Genomic DNA, 15,814 nt, shown 5'->3' with positions numbered 1-15,814 from the left:
CTTGTTTAAATTTTTATTTAAAAAACTAACTACTCTGGGAATGAGAATATAAACTAATTCCTCTGGACCAAAATATAACAAAGCTCTAAATTTTTCTTTTTTAAATAATTTTTAATTTTGTGAGGATGATGAAAAATCTTTGGTCATAATTCTTTATTGGTACAATCCTGTCAGAGAACATCATAAACTTTTGCCACTTCATACATGGACTAACTTCTAAAAAATAACAAAGAATTGAACTCACAGGAAACATTTTTGAGGTTTACTATGAATGATTTTTGTCACATTTGTCAAAATATGCTGAGTGAACATGAGGTGTTTATAATGTAGTCCTAATGGTGTAGTCCTATGACATAGTCCTATTTGTAGAGAAGAAATTATAGAATTGTCCTGAAAAAGAGCCAGTCTGTGATCTAAATTCCTTAAACAATAATTACGTGGTTAAAAAGTAGAGTTGCTGAGAACCTCATATAAATTACCAAATAAGATTCTAGAAATTACAGTAAACTCATTCTACTTTAAAATAGCTATAATTTTTAGATAGTGAAATACATGCTTTGATTTTTACAGAATCCTTAATTTTTTCATTTATTTCATTATGGGTAATATCAAATTGTTAGCATTATCCAAAAATGTAGTAGTATAATGTCATAAGATTTCACTGTGTGGTTAGCTAACAAAAATTATTTATATAAGCATTAGATTCTGAAAGTGATTAATACAGCAGGTACATTTTTTTTAAAGACTTACGTATTAGATAGAATTTAAACTGGATTTGTTCAAATCTACAATTCTCTCTCTAATAAGTTTCAACAAAAAGCATTTGGTGAAGTAGTGTTTACTTATTTATTCAAAAAATATTTGTGTCCCTAAAGGTATAGGGTGCCATGGAGGATAAAGATTGGTGCATAGGGTATGTTCCTTGCCCACTACCCCTTAAGAAGTAGTAATTTAATGCCATTCATGCAATCCTTAAAATTGTCAGTGATGTATCCAAAATGCCCTTAACTTTCTTTAATGGCTCATTTAAAATGTATCCAAACCTTTCTTAAATATATCTAAATAAAATGAAAATATCAAGTGCCCTCAGAAAACAATTCCATGCCCTGGCCAGGTAGCTCAGTTGGTTGGAGCGTCATCCCATACACCAAAAGGCTGTGGGGTTGATTCCTGGTCAGAGCACAAACCTAGGTTGGGGGTTTGATGCCTGGTGGGGGCGAGTACAGGAGATAACAGAGAGCTGCTTCTGTCTCACATCGATGTGTTCTCTCCCCCTGCCTTCTCTCTCTCTCTCTCTCTCTTTCATATCAATAAACATATCCTTGGGTGAGGATTTAAAAAATAATTCCATCAAACAAAATATTAATTGATTTTTTGGTCAGTCATGGGGTTCTTAGTTCATCATGTCTGAAAAGAGATTGGCAGGAAGGGTCCACAAGAACCTCTAAAAACTTTTCCCCTCAACATCTCTTGAGATTTGAAAGCATGCCTGCTGATTCTAAACACCCAGATTCGATGAGCAAGTTCACGGCCATCCCACCCGTTTCTTTCAGCAATTTTTGCACTTCAATTGTATATCCCCTTATTTTGACTTTCTAGATAATAGTGTCCTGATTCTCAGGCTAGTAGTCTCTTAAGACCCTCTCTGATGGATGCCTCTGGTCATCTGTTGCCTTTTCCCAGACTTCTGTCTTCCTTTCGTTGTTTTTGGAGCAGTGTTCAACATCCAGGCATTGATTTACTACAATTCTGTGAAAGTGCAAGTTTTGTTTTCTGTCTTGTTTTCAGTAATTTGTGAGTATCACCAAGGGTGAGTAGATTCCAGGCTTTTTTGAAGCTACATATCAGGCTGTTGTTTAAATGCAACTGTGGACAACTTCCCAATCTCTTCCCCGAGTAGGGGTTACCAGCTCAGAGCAGGGCTCCTCATTTTTCCACGGAATCCTTATCTAGGCTGAAGCTTGTTTTGCACTCTTTGTGTTCGTGGGTAAGTGGACAAGGGAAATTAGGTAATTGTTAACCAGTATGTTAGGGTGGTACTTGGAAATTACCGTGTCAGCCCACTGTCATATTCCCAAAGAATACTCTTACCTGCTCCTGATTAAACTAATCAGGTTCACCTAAATGATGCCACGCAAGTTTAACTTAAATATTTTTATGTAGCTATTCCCTAATTTGAACGTGAGTGGGCTGGACTAAGTGATCTTTAAAACCCTTTCCAGCTCTAAAATTTTACTGATTCTTCTGAACCAGGAAACTGCTACCTAAGGATTACTTCCTTTACAGCTTGATTTTGCCACTTAGTATTTAAATATTGTCTAGAGAAACTTATGTTACTGCCAACACGGAGATAGATATCATAATTAGGATGATTCTACTGGGAAGAAATTCAGAATATGCTATAGGATAATACATTTCCATTTGCAGAGTTATAATTATAGCAGAATTCACTTATTTAAATGGTTCCCTTATAAATAAAAGTGAGAGAAGGGGTGAGTGGCCTTTTGTCCCTAGATAATGATCTTTTCATATTTTAGCATCATTTAAAAAATTATTTTATTGTTGAATTACAGTTGTCTGCATTTACCCCCACTACTTCCCCTGCCACTGCAGCCATCCCCACCTCCCTCCCTTGCCCCCCAACCTTGGTTTTGTCCATGTGTCCTTTATAGTTCTTCTTGAAAACCCTTCCCCCTCTCCCCCCATTACCCCCTCCCACCTCCCCTCTGGTTACTGTCAGATTGTTCTACCACCATTTTTTTAAAATTCACCATTTTGATCATACTAAAATGTATAGTTCATTGGCATTTAATGCGTTCACCATACTGTGTGACCATTCCCACTATCTGGATCCAAACAGTTTTGTCAGCCCAAGAGGGAACCCTATCGAGCACCACTTTTAAGGAGAGAAGGAATAAACATTATTTGGGGAGAGGGAGTAAACATATTTCATGGAAACTTGGACTTGATTTACTCTTCTGATTCTACTAATTATAAAATTAAACATAAATTCATTTTCTTTTTATTGATTGATTTGGGAGAGAGAGAGAGCAAAGGGGATATATATAGAGAGAAACATCAGTTTGTTCTTTCGCTTATGCATTCATTGGTTAGTTCTTCTTTTTTCTTATCCTCACCTGAGGACATTTTTTTCCTTTTTTTTTTTTTTTATGGAGAGGAAGGAGACAGAAACAATGATGTGAAAGAGAAACATCAATTGGTTGTCTCCTATAGGCTCCCAGGACCCAGGACCATACGCACCTGGACCAGGATGGAACCTGCAACATAGACATGTCCCTTGACTGGAATCAAACCCACAACCTTTCAGTTAGGGGTGGACGCTCCAAACAATTGAGCCACACTGGTCAGGGCTGGTTGATTCTTGCATGTGTCCTGACCAGAGATCACACCCACAACCTTGGCTTATTGGGACGATGCTCTAGCCAACTGAGCCACCCGGCCAGAACTAAACATGAATTCTTGTCAAAATTTAGTACTCACTTTTGTAGGTATGTAGGGTAAAACCATTAAGACTCAAGAAATCAAAACAAATTAAACTCCTACCTCGAGACTAGAGTATTAAGTAATGAGATACAGTTCTAAGGCTGATGTAGTCTTGTCTATTAGGATGTAGTTTCATTTCATGTGTGATCTTTAAAAAAATTTTTTTAGCTCTTCTATTTATGTAGTACACATTATGCTACTACAGTAGCGTTTTTTCTCTCAACATGAGACCATAATTTGTTTTCTAAAGGATTAATCTGCTGAGAAACATTCTAAACCTAGTTGCATTGTACGTAGCTAAGTGAAATTTCACTTTCTAGCAAGCCCAGAGCACTAATTCGTACCACATGTACTGTAAAAATGTTCTTTGAGGAACTGAGCCACTCATCTCCTTTTCATTTTATTATTTTATTATTTTTGGTGCCAAAAACCAGGATTACTCTCACTTTTAAAGGTAAGATTTCCCCCCTAGTTTTTAGTCACAGTGGTCTCATTTTTTAACTTATAGGTTTTAAACATTTAATTTTTACTTAAATAAATCTATACTTACAAAAAAAACTTGGAAGAATAGTGCAATGAATCCATACACTTCTCCGGCTTCTCCCCCTACACGTGTGCGTGTGTGTGTGTGAACATATACGTTGGTTGGGGCTGTTTGAAGAAGGCTGCTCTCATCGTGACTCTTCGCTCCTTTCAGCCTGCGTCCTCTGGGGATGATTCTCCCGTAGAATCAGCATGCCTTTTACAGCTGAGAAAATGAACGCTTACCCACACAATCATATTATCTAACTTACATACGTATACATATAAACGTTAACCCAAATACCTTTGGCTGATGCTTTGTTGTGTTAGATCCAGGATCCAGCAAGGTTTATGCACAGCCGATGGAAGTCCTACCTTTGTAGGGTCTCTTAAACGAGACCCCTCCACCCGACCCCAGACCTTTAGGCTGGCTGTTTTGTAGAATTTCTCACATTCTGAATTTTGTAGATTATTTCCTCCCAATTAGATTCTGGGTGAACACTTTTGGCAAGAATACTCCCGAGCAAAGTTGTTCACCTGACGCTGTATGACAGTACAGATTCGTGGAACGACATGGTGTCGTTCTACTGCTGGTGATGCTGAATTTGATGGTGGGACTTTCAGGTCGCTCCGTTGTAGAGGATTAGTCCTTCCTTTTGCAATTAATAAGTAATCTGTGGCATGATACTTTGAGTCCAAGCAAATACCCCTTTCTCCAACAGGTGCTCACCCAAAGGTGTTAAACTTCATTGCTCGTTTTTGTCTGAATCTGTTATTATATGGAGAATGATTACTGCCTCTCATGTGTACATTGATTTATTGGCATTCACCTGTAAAAAAAAAAACGTTTTCATTCTTGCTCTCTCTAATTTCCTAACTGGCACTTGCCTACAAAAAAAAATCTCTTTCTCTTTGTCTCTGTCTCTCCTTCATTTTTAAGAATTTGTGTGGTTTGGTGTCTCTGTCATGTGTATGTGGAGATTCACCCTTTTTGATGTGTTTACAAAACATTCTGCAGTTTATCATTTCTCTTCCAAATTTGTTTATGGTGTTTGCCATACAGTTTTTATTACTGTGCTATTGAACTTGTCAATCTCTTTTATTGTAACTGGATTTTGAGTCTTAATTTAAAAGGATTTTCTCCCACTGAGATTATAAAGAAATTTGCTTGGGAACAAACAAACCAATGTTTTCTCTCTCAAATAAATAAGTAAATAAATAAAATTAACTTAGGCTTTCTTCTCACACATACAATACTAAATCGAAGTGTCCAATTTCAATTTGAAGTGCTACATGGTATCAACATAAATTTAACTCAAATTTAGGTCCATTTCAACTTCTAGTCAAAAAGGTAACATTGGTAAGTATGGCTGGTCTCCCCACACAACCACGTCAAAATTACAACTGAAGTATAGAACAATTATCACTCAGAACTATCAGAAATTGAATTTAATGGCAGTCTGAACTACAGAATTAAAGAAACCACATCCATCCAGACTGGTAGGAGGAGCGGAGACACAGAACAGACTGGTCCCATATCCACTTGTGGTGGATAAAAATTTGGGAGGGATATCTAGGGAGCAAGGAGTCCCAGCCCCATACCAGGCTCCCCAGCCCAGGGTTCCAGTGCCAGGATGATAAGTCCCCATAACTTCTGCCTGCAAACTCCAGTGGGGATTGAGTCAGTGGAAGAAACTTCTGGAGCCCCAACCAGTTTCTCTTAAAGAATCCACACACAGACTTATGCAGACTCACTCCCTCTGAGATCCCACACCAGCAGAGTGGCTTGAAAGACACCAGTAGCATACAGGGAGGAATGGAAATGTCTAGCATCAAGGCAAGAGCTGAGGGACAGCTTTCTCCCAGACAGAAAGGGAGGCAGAAGCCATTGCCCCTTTTCTGAACCCTCCCCTACAGAGCCACAGAGCTGGAAGTTGGGTGCCTTATCTGAGGCTCTATCAACCTAGCTAACATTGTTTTCCCTGCCTTGGAGATTCCCTGAGGCTCCACCTCACCCAAATTATAGCTGTTAACAGTGGCTTTTCCATAGGAATGGCTGGTCTTGGCTCATGCCTCACAACTTTCTAAATCCTCTCAAACAAGCAACAGCTGGCCTCAGTGAACCTCAGGCTGGGCACTAGCAGCAGTCTGCCTAGATTCACAGCTTGGCTTTGCCTGGGAATCTGCAAGCCCAGCACAAGTAGCAGCCATCTCAGATTGCATTATAACTCAGGCAGGGTGGCCCCAGGGAAAACACAAATAGGGGCTGACCTTGCCCTGCACTCAGGGTCTGCACACCCAGTGAACAGCTACAGATCACTACAGACCACATCAGAGCATGACCACCCTATCCCTGCACATCTGATCCTCCAGAGGGCAGAGGTTGATGTCAATGGTCACAGCCAGATCTTGCAGCTGACTGGACGGGGTAAATTCCTCCCATTGATCTGCCAACAGCAACCAAGTTTCAACTACAAGAAGCAGGTGTACTCAGCCCACACAAAGGGAATGACTCGAGTACCCAGCTTGGGTGATAGGGGAGGCTGTACCACTGGACACTACAGAACACCTACTAGATTAGCCCACGCTACCAAGACACAGAATCAAAACATCTCTACCTAATGCATAGAAAGAAACACAAGGAGGCTGTCAAAACAAGGAGACAAAGAAACATAGCCCAAATGAAAGAACAGATCAAAACTCCAGAAAATAATAAAAGGGAGATAAGCAATCTATCAGATGCAGAGTTCAAAACACTGGTTGGAAAGATGCTCAGGGAACTTAGTGAGGACCTCAACAGCATAAAAAAGATCTAGTCAGAAATGACTGATTCACTAATTGAAATAAAGAACAATTTACAAGGAAACAACAGTAGAATGGATGAAGCCAAGAATCAAATCAATGATTTGAAACATAAGGAAGAAAAAACCAGTCAGAACAACAAGAAGAAAAAGAATCCAAAAAATGAGGATAGTGTAGGCAGCCTTTGGGACAACTTCAAACATTCCAACATTCCCATCACAGGGGTGCCAGAAAGAACAGAAAAGAGCAAGATGTTGGAAATCTATTTGAAAAAATAATGAATGAAAACTTCCTTAATTTGATGAAAGAAATAGACATGCAAGTCCAGGAAGCATAGAGAGTCCCCAACAAGATTATGCAAAGAGGCCCACTCCATGACACATCATAATTAAAATGCCGAAGGTTAAAGATAAAGAGAGAGTTTTAAAAGCAACAAGAGAAAAGCAGTTAGTTACTTACAGGGGAGTTCCCATAGACTGTCAGCTGATTTCTGAAAAGAAACTTTGCAGGCTAGAAGGGATTGGCAAGAAATATTCAAAGTTGTGAGAGGCAGGGACCTACAGCCAAGATTGCTCTACCCAGCTAAAACGGAAGGGCATATAAAGAGCTCCCCAGACAACAAAAAACTAAAGCAGTTTACCATCAATCAAACCATTATTTTTTTTTAAGATTTTATTTATTTACTTTTGGGGCTTCCGGCCAAGACAGAGGCATAGGTAGACACACTGTGCCTCCTCGCACAACTAAAAGAAGGACAACAACAATTTAAAAACAAAAAACAACAGAACTGACAGAAAATCGAACTGTATGGAAGTCCGACAACCAAGGAGATAAGGAAGAAACATTCATCCAGACTGGTAGGAGGGGCGGAGAGGGGCAGCCTGGCGGGGGGCGGGGGGGGGGGTTTGGGAGAGGACTCACGGCAAGGTGGCGGCTGGCGAGCCCAGCAAGGTGGTGGATTGTGGAACAGGGCAGGCCAGGGGGTGGCTGGCAGACCCTGTGGCCCCACATTCACTCATAAATAGACCGAGAGGAATGGCCGGGGAGAGAGGCAGACCACACAACCCAGGGCTCCAGTATGGGGAAATAAAGCCTCAAACCTCTGATTGAAAACACCTGTGGGGGTTGGGGTGGCAGCCGGGAGAGACTCCCAGCCTCACAGGAGAGGTCATTGGAGAGACCCACAGGGGCCTAGAGTATGCACAAGCCCACCCACTTGGGAATCAGTACTGGAAGGGTTCAGTTTGATTATGGGTAGCAGGGGAAGTGACTGAAATCCGGCAGAGAGTGGAGCAAGCACCATTGCTCCCTATCGGACCCCTCCCCCACGTACAGAGTCACAGCACAGTGACCTGTGTTACCCCACCCCAGTGAATACCTAAGGCTCCGCTCCTTTATGTAACAGGCATGCCAAGACAAAAAAAAACATGGCCCAAATGAAAGAACAGATCAAAGCTCCAGAAAAAATACAACTAAGCCAACCTATCACATGCACAGTTCAAAACACTGGTAATCAGGAAACTCACAGAATTGGTTGAATTTGGTTGCAAATTAAATGCAAAAATGAAGGCTATGCTAAGAGAAACAAAGGAAAATGTACAGGGAACCAATAGTGATGGGAAGGAAACTGTAACTCAAATCAACAGTGTGGTACAGAAGGAAGAAAGAAACATCCAATCAGAAAAGAATGAAGAAACAAGAATTCAGAAAAATGAGGAGAGGCTTAGGAGCCTCCAGGACATCTTGAAACGTTCCAACATCTGAATTATAGGGGTACCAGAAGGAAAAGAGGAAGAAAAAAAATTGAAAACTTATTCGAACAAATAATGAAGGAGAACTTCCCTAATCTGGCAAAAGAAATAGACTTCCAGGAAGTCCAGGAAGCTCAGAGAGTCCCAAAGAAGCTGGACCCAAGGAAGCACACACCAAGGCACATCATAATTACATTGCCCAAGATTAAACAGAAGGAGAGAATCTTAGAAGTAGCAAAAGAAAAGGACACAGTTACCTACAAAGGACCATAAGACTGTCAGCTGATTTCTCAAAAGAGACCTTACAGGCAAGAAGGGGCCAGCAAGAAGTATTCAAAGTCATGAAAGGCAAGGACCTACATCCAAGATTACTGTATCCAGCAAAGCTATCATTTAGAATGGAAGGGCAGATAAAGTGCTTCTCAGATAAGGTCAAGTTAAAGGATTTCATCATCACCAAGCCCTTATTATATGAAATGTTAAAGGGATTTACCTAAGAAAAGAAGATAAAAAATATGAACAGTAAAAATGATAGCAAACTCACAGTTATTAACGACCACACCTAAAACAAAAACAAAAGCCAACTAAGCAAACTAGAACAGGAACAGAACCACAGAAATAGAGATCACATGGAGGGTTATCAACAGGGGAGTGGGAGGGGGAGAGAGGGGGAAAGGTACAGAGAATAAGTAGCATAAATGAGGGGTAGAAAATAGACAGGGGGAGGGTTAATATAGGAAATGTAGAAGCCAAAGAACTTATAAGTATGACCCATGGACATGAACTATAGGGGGGGAATGTGGGAGGGAGGGAGTGGGCAGGATGGAGTGGAGTGAAGGGGGGGAATGGGACAACTGTAATAGCATAATCAATAAAATATAATTTAAAAATTTAGGTCTATTTCTATGAAGATTCAGTAAAGTTTTGGTGATCTGTTGGAGTGATTTGTTCAATTGAATTTTCTCATCAATTGACCATTACTCAGAAAGCTCTTTATTTTAGCTCAAAGTAAGTTTTAAAACATGTTAGCTTCCTGCTTTTAATCAAATAAACAACTTTTAACAGTCTTCACACACCTTAAAATTAAGTCTAATTGTGTTTTACTGTGGAAACTTTAGGATCTTTACAAAATCTCTAAAGTCCATAGAATAATAGTGTTTCACTAAGTACAATTTTGGTTAGCACTTTTTCTCATGATACATCTCTGTCACCTAAAAGGAGAGTAACCCTTAGTTTATCAAAGACTTAATTTAGTTAACTTTTACTTAAAATCAAATTTAACATTCTCTTTCACATCTATTCAGTCTGTCTGGAAACTCAGTTCACATAATTAACTCTCAAATATGTTAAGTACTAAAGAAGAACTAAGAATAACTCATATAAAGTTTTCTGCTCTCTGATGCTGTTGGAGTAGATTAAAAATTAATGTAAACCCTGACTGTAAACATTTAATCAAAAATCATATTGTACATTTAGAAATGGCAAACTTAGCCCTGGATGGTGTGGCTCAGTGGATTGAGTGCCAGCCTGAGAACCAGGGGGTTGTCAGTTTGATTCCTGGTTCCATTCCCAGTCCAGGCGCATGCGTGGGTTTCAGGCCAGGTCCCCAGTCGGGGGTGCAGGAGAGGCAACCACACATTGATGTTTCCCACTTTTTCTCCCTCCCTTCCCCTCTCTCTAAAAATAAATAAATATTTTTTTAAATGGTAAACTTAATTTTATGTAAACTGTATCCCAATAAAGTTAATTTTTTAAAAGATTTTATTGGGATACAGTTTACATAAAATTAAGTTTACCATTTAAAAAAATATTTTATTTGTTTTGAGAGAGAGGGGAAGGGAGGGAGAAAAGGAGGGAGAGAAACGTCAATGTGTGGTTGCCTCTTGTACAACCCCCACTGGGGACCTGGCCCACACCCTCAACCCAGGCATGTGCTGACTGGGAATCGAACCAGCAACTCTTTACTTTGCAGGCCAGTGCTCAATCCACTGAACCACACCAGCAATAGCCAACAAAGCTGAATTTTAAAGGGCTAGTGGGCTGATTAATAAATGATCTGAATCCCTATGACTGAAAACAATGAAACCATTTATAAATCTTGTTTTGAAAAGAATGACAATCCCAGATCATGGCTTGCATTTTTAAAAAGATTGTTTATTTTTTGGAGATAGGGGAAGTGAGGGAGAAGGAGAGGAAAAGAAACATCCATGTGTGGTTGCCTCTCAAACTCCCCCTACTGGAAACCTGACTGCACCCCAGACATGTGTCCTGACTGGGAATCAAACCCGACACCCCTTTAGTTCACAGGCTGGCACACCATCCACTGAGCCCCACTAGCCAGGGCAGCTTGCATGTCTTTTCAGTCTCCTTTGATCTGCAATATTCCTCAGTCTTTCATCACACTGAATTTTTGGAAGCACACCGATCAGTTACTTTATAGAATGCCTCTTATTTGGTGGTTATTTGTGTTTTCCCATCATTAGAATCAAGTTGTATATATTTTTGTGGAAATGCCACTAAAGTGATACTGTCCCTAGTGCATCATACCAATAAGAACGTGATGTCCATTTGTCCCATTACTAGTGAACTTCGATCACTTGGTTAAAAGGTGTTTGCCGGGTTTCTCCAGTGTGAAAGTACAAACATGTCCCCTTTGTAATTAGTACATACCTTGTACAGAGTGATTTTCAGACTGTGTTTCTCTTTATTTCTCAAACTTTTATCCACAAGTCTTAGCACTCATTGAAGAGTCACACTTGTCTCTTACGTATTACTAAGATTGCTAAATGGTAATTTATAGCTTTATTTCTAGTACTTAGATTTTTTTACATTTATTTAATCCACTTGTAATTTGTATTAATGTAGTACGAAGCCAGGTTCTAAATTTATTTTCTAAAGTCTTTTTTAAAAAGATTTTACTTTTAGAGAGAGGGGGAAGGTGGGAGAAGGGAAAGAAACATCAATTGACTGCCTCTTGCACAGCCACAACAGGGTACCTGGCCCATAACCCGGGAATGTGTTCTGACCGGGAATCAAACCGGTTTTTTTCCCCTCCGCTTCGCAGGAGGGCACTCAACCCACTGAGCCACACCAGCCAGGGACAAATTTATTTTCTTCTAAATACTTAAGTATACTGTCTTTTGATCCGCCCTTTTCCTACCAAAATGAGATGTCATCTTTATCATATAAATGTTCATGTGCACGTGGATCTATTCTGAACTCTTCCTCTGTTTATGCATGCCTATGTAATGAATGAATTTCATTCATTCTCCAAACCCCACATGTTGTAGGGGTTATTGTAAGTGGTTAACAAAACCCTTCCCCCATCTGCATGAGAATTTGACCTTTCATTATATTTGTCTCTGGCGCCCTGATGACAGCGTGTCAACTGCCACATTTGCTTATGGTAAAAACAATTTGATTGGTGAATTGCCTCTGGGCTGGAAGAAACTAGTTGATGGGGACACCATACTTTGAAGGCTCCTGCTGCAGTCGTAACTAGTTGTCTTCCATGAGCTCTGGAAGATACGCCTATGGAGCTGTTGGGTAATGATGCAGAAATCTCCTTAGGCCAGGTGGCTCCTGCACATGTGTAACGTGGATTTCACCACCTTGTGCCTACTCAGCACTGCTGTGTGCACTGCTCCCAGGACTCCTGAGGCATAGCTGGTACTGCACGCTGCCTCCCGTCCTGTGTTCTTCTAAGTGAGTATGATGCCAAACGTGGACTAATGTAATTTTCTAAGCCTGAATGTTTACTGGAATTGAAGACAACACCTGGATGGATGTAGAATAGCATTCTAATTGGAACTCCATTACACACATATATAAATTGGGGGTATGGAGTGTTTACAGTATTCAGTGTTTCCACTCAGTAATGTGGAAACACTGAATGGATTCGGAATCCATGTATACCAGACAACAAATGTTTCTAAGTTTTCTTCGAGTCTTGCACTTATTAAATTTATGGTATTTTAAGAAGTGTAAACCCCAAATAACCCTGAGAAAGCAGAGCATACAAAACATAATATAAAAATTATAACTATTAAAAGTCCAATTATAAATACATTTACACCTTTACAAAGAGATTAGTGAAAATAATTTTTAATGTACAGTACTTGAAAATAAAATTTATGTCCCTTGTTTAAAAAAAGAACATTTTCCATTTGACTTCTCTGCACTTAATTTTATAAATACCAAATATAACCTGTTATTAAAGATCTGTTCCATACAAATGAATTTACAAGGTGACTTAGGCACCAATATTTTTATAATTGTTAAATTGCCATTTCTCTTCCTTAACAGATTTAAGCAATTCTTAATCCTTTTTATTAGCGTCATCATGATTGAATGTATTTTCAGCCTAGACTTGTCATATTCCTTTTATACTTCGGCTCTTTAACTTGATGGAACTCTCTTGATTGGGATTTCTTAATGGGCTCTGGAAATCATTTCCCCAAGTTACTGTCCTCATTCATTCATTCTTCATTTATACAATCGTTCATTGGATATGTATTTACTCCCTTACCAGGATCTGTCCTAGGCAACCAGCGATGCAGCATTCGCAAAGTGACCAATGACCTCATTGGTTACCTACCACTTTTTGCAAGGTTCAAATCACAGAATACAAGAGCAAGAAACAGTACCAAGTTAGTTATGTATGTGTGGATCTTTATTTTAGGGAACTTTGGGTTTTTTTGCTTTATGTCCTTGTGTGTGCGCGCTAAACTAGGCATAAGTCACCATGTTTAAGTGCACAGATCTACGGCATTAAGTACATTCATTGTTGTGCAACCACCAACCCCACCCAACTTGTTCATCTGCTGCAACTGAAACTCCGTGCACATTACACACTAACTCCCCGTTCTTCTCTTTAGTACTTTAAGTTTTTCCAAATTAAAGTGATGAGAGCCACTTTCCTAAAACCGTGGGGCCTCAATTACCCATGTGTAATGCTCATCTCTGAGGGCAGGAGTCTATTTAGGCCCTTTTACAGCTTTTTCTCTTTTTTTTTTGGTCAGTTTTTAAATTTTACCCCCAACTCATTAAAGCATATTGTATTCCCTGCATGAAGTAGCCTTTACACACAAGAAAATGCAGTACTTGTAGTTTGAAAATTATGCCATGAAAACCTATTCCTGGATTAAATTACCATCGAGAGCTACATACCTAGATACGTACATCACAGTATGAGGGTGAGGACTCATGACTGGTTTCCGAGTTAAACAACTGCTTTCTTTTTAACCTCTGAACACCACACAGGCTTTCCCTATTGGTTAGCCTCTTTGGGGTCAATAACAAATTCAGCGTAGGGCAGAATCAGTCAAACAGAATGCTACAGTATGTGTTATTTTTTGTACTACCCTGTAGTCTTCCCCACCCCAGTTCCATTGGTTTTATCTTGCCATATTGTTTTGAGAAGTGTTAACCTCAATTTCATTCTGAAATAATTTTGTTGTGTAAATAATGCAGAGCCTAGCTTATTTTCCTTTAGTAAAACCTAACCACTTTTTGCTTCAAGACCTCCTTTTCATAAATTGGTGGTGGGAATTTAAGTGGACAAAACCTGGTATTCCATTTGTATGTTATTTGCTTTAAAAAAAATATTTTTATTTTTTGATAAAGGGTGGGAAAGAGAGGGAAACATCAGTGTGTGGTTGCCTGTCGCGTGCCCCAAGCTGGGTACCTGGCCCGCAACCCAGGCATGTGCCCTGAGATTCTAACCAGCCACCCTCAGGTTTGCATGCTGGCGCTCAGTCCACGGAGCCACACCAGCCAGGGCCATTTGTGTGTTATCTGCTTTCTTGAAAGTCACTTGGTCCTTTCTTGTTTTCTGTATTCATCACTCCCCATTGATGGTGTTTCTCTTACCTTAACCTTAATATTTTATGTAATACAAAAATGCACTGATTTTGACCATTCAATCCTCTTAATTACAAATTCACTAGGTAGGAAAAAGAAAGTTCATAAACTTAAAGAATTAAGTTTGGCATCAGGGTGGGCATATTTTGAATAAACCTTTATTTTATATTACAAGTAAGACTTAATTCCCATAATGAAGCAATATATATTAAGGTGCTAGGAAATTCAAATGTTCCAAGCAACATCCTAAAGACCAGGCAGCCAGGGAAAATCGTGTATCTTGAATCCACGGGCAATGTCTGTAACAGAAGCTTTTACCTGCAGAGGTTATGCATAACGTTCCTGAACTTGTATGTAAAATTGTTCTTTTCTCCAAGTTCCTCTCCAGACTACTACTTCACAGAGTAATGAACCACTATTAGAAAACTGGTGTATATTCTTGTAGATTTTATTCTACATAAAAAGTAATTTAAAAACCAAATACCTATACACACAGATTGTTTTATTTATATGTGCACTTTTCCTAGCAAGACAGATTGAATTTTCCCCTAGATTTTTAAGGGTTCCATGACCCGCCCCCCCAAATTAAGTAGGAACCACTGTTGCAAGGAGTTAGAAACAAGTTTTTCTTCAATCAGCTGGAAAAATTTCATTTTCACTTTAACAGTATCGGTTAACAGAAGAGGCCCAGAAATACCGTTTTTACTTCTATGTTGCACATCCACACAATGTAGCGCATGTAGTCTTTAAGCCTAATACATACCCATATATCCATGACATTATACCTGTGCACCCACTTCTGACAGCAGTCCCCCTCTCTATAAAAAGAACTCACCTCCACGGATGAAACCACACCTCCCAACCTCTTCCCCTCCCTAGTAAGGACCAGTCCTAGGGTTATCATTGTCTTCTCCAACATTCCAGGTATTCTTCTGCCTTGTAAGGCCATTATATTTGCTGTTCCTTACACCTAACATACTCTTCTTCCAGATATCTACAAGGCTCCCTTTCCTTTTAATTTTCAGATTTTATTCACATTTCACTTACTCAGGGAAGACTTCAAAGACTGTCCTACTTAAACTTGAATCCCTCTTCTGCTTGCCTGCATTTTCTCCATCAACATGTATGTAACACATCTATGTATGTTTATGGTCTCTTCATATGGCTACTTTCTTCCAAACTGTGGCTATTTCCACTTTTTCTTGATATACTGCTTAAATTTTAAAGTTTCCCCATAGTCAACATATTAATGTTCTCTTTAGGGCAATGAATCCTAGTGTTTTAATAATATGGCTTAAGAACAAAAACCCTCCAGGGACCAACAAGAAACCACTTTATTCTTTGAATAGCCTTTATTGGCAAACTTTTTAAAA

Source organism: Desmodus rotundus, chromosome 6 (genome assembly GCF_022682495.2).
Source record: "Desmodus rotundus isolate HL8 chromosome 6, HLdesRot8A.1, whole genome shotgun sequence".
Lineage (NCBI taxonomy): Eukaryota > Metazoa > Chordata > Mammalia > Chiroptera > Phyllostomidae > Desmodus > Desmodus rotundus.
This window is presented reverse-complemented; position numbering follows the sequence as displayed.